Source organism: Penaeus monodon, unplaced genomic scaffold, assembly GCF_015228065.2.
Source record: "Penaeus monodon isolate SGIC_2016 unplaced genomic scaffold, NSTDA_Pmon_1 PmonScaffold_13304, whole genome shotgun sequence".
In the NCBI taxonomy this organism is placed as follows: Eukaryota; Metazoa; Arthropoda; class Malacostraca; order Decapoda; family Penaeidae; genus Penaeus; species Penaeus monodon.
In genome coordinates, this window is record NW_023642272.1 from 5001 (window position 1) to 6746 (window position 1746).

Genomic DNA, 1746 nt, shown 5'->3' on the forward strand with positions numbered 1-1746 from the left:
TTGGGTTTGCCTGTTCCACTTTCACAAAAAAACTACATGAAGGGTTAAAATGGGATAGGGGAAATTTGGGGGGTCCATTTTGGGAAAAATAAAATTCCAAACAAAATCAGAAAAGTGGTTCCCCTCCTGAATGGAAATTCCCCTATATCTCTCCTAAAAAGGATGTGGGAAATGGCAAAAATTTTTGATTTTAAACGGTACGTTTTTTCTGTGCATGGCAAAAAATTAAACCCCTGTGCTTTGGGGAAAAAACAAAAATTACCCCTCTTAAGTAGGTTTTGGTTTTAAAATTTTAACCCAAAAAAACATCGGAATTTTCCCAATTTTTTTTTTGGAAACAAAAAACATACTAAAACGCAAAGGGAAAAAAAGCTGAAAAACGAAATGATGTAAATTACAAGAATAGCTAAAAGTACCGAAGAAAATTTTTGGGAAAAATGTTTTGCTGTAATTAGAACTTAAAACCCAAAATAAAAATTTCACAAAAAATTGGGGAGCCATTTCTAATTTTTCTATTTATTTTTTTTAAAACTTGACAGCAAAAAAAAATTTTTGATGTCGTTTTTAAGACTATTTAAAAATTTCTATAAAACCCTGATGATTACAAATTTTGATTTCAAAATTTTTTTCCCCCCTTTTTTTCTAAAAGAAATTTTTCGAAAAAAGTTTTTTTCCCTTGCACCAAAAAATGACTGCATTTTCACATTTCCCTATTTCACTTTTTTCCCTTTTTATCAATGTACCCGTGTAAAAAGCGTATCAAAAAAATCGCCGATGTTTGGGATTTCCCCTAATGATTTCAGTAAAAAAAACAAGCAAACCCAAAAAAACCCAAAACAGATCAATTACAATAAAAATTTTCAAAAATGCCGTTTTCGGTTTTTTTTGCCTTTGTTTTCAAGATTTTCTTTATTTTTTTTTTCAAATTATTTAAAACATTTTTACTAAAACCCCGTAATTAAAAACAATTTGGGAATTAGGATGTGAAATAATTTTGGGTTTAATTTTTAAATAGTTTTTTTTTCTTATATTTTGTTTCCCTTTTACATTTCCCTTGTTTTCTTTTTATTCCGTTTTCATTAAAAAAGTTGATATTTGTCTATCCCCTATAAAGGCTATTTGTGAGGGGTTTTATTTACCATAAACAGAAAAACATTTATCCCTTTTTCTTTCATAAAAGTTTTACGTTTTTAAAGTTTTCAAAATTTTAAAACGTATATAATTTTTGTTTTTGGGATTTTATATATGATTTCAGGAAACTTCTAAACTTGCAACGACACACAAATTTGTTGCAGGGGAAATGGAAATATAAAAGAAGAAAAAAAGCTCAAAAAATTTTCCTGATTATCATTTCCCCGGTTATGTATGCATTCTTTAGCCCTTTTCAGGTGAAAGAGCTGGGAAGTTGCTTTCATTGCTAAAATCTAAAATAACGACCCATGTAAAATCAAAAAAAAGAATGATATCAAAAACAGCAAAAACCCAATACCGTACTGATTAAAAATAATTGATAAGTAAGTTTTAGTAAAAGAAACAAAATGAGAACACAAAAATTTATAAAAAATTTTATTTAGTAATTTTTGTTGATAGAAAGATAGTAGTAATGTAATTTTAATACCGATCCATAACATGGGTTTCCCCGTGGGAGGGCAAATGCGGGGTGCAGGTTGGAACGTGAGTTACTCGCCCCGCCTGCGCCCCGGCGGGCGCCAACCCCCCCATGAAGTTTGTGGGGGAAAGCCCTGG

The 1746-nt window shown here is 30.5% G+C and overlaps 1 pseudogene; it reads left to right on the forward strand.

Moving 5' to 3' along the window:
• Positions 1 to 1312, forward strand: part of LOC119569191 — a 3912-nt pseudogene extending 2600 nt beyond the window's left edge.
• Positions 1313 to 1746: the final 434 nt, after the last annotated feature.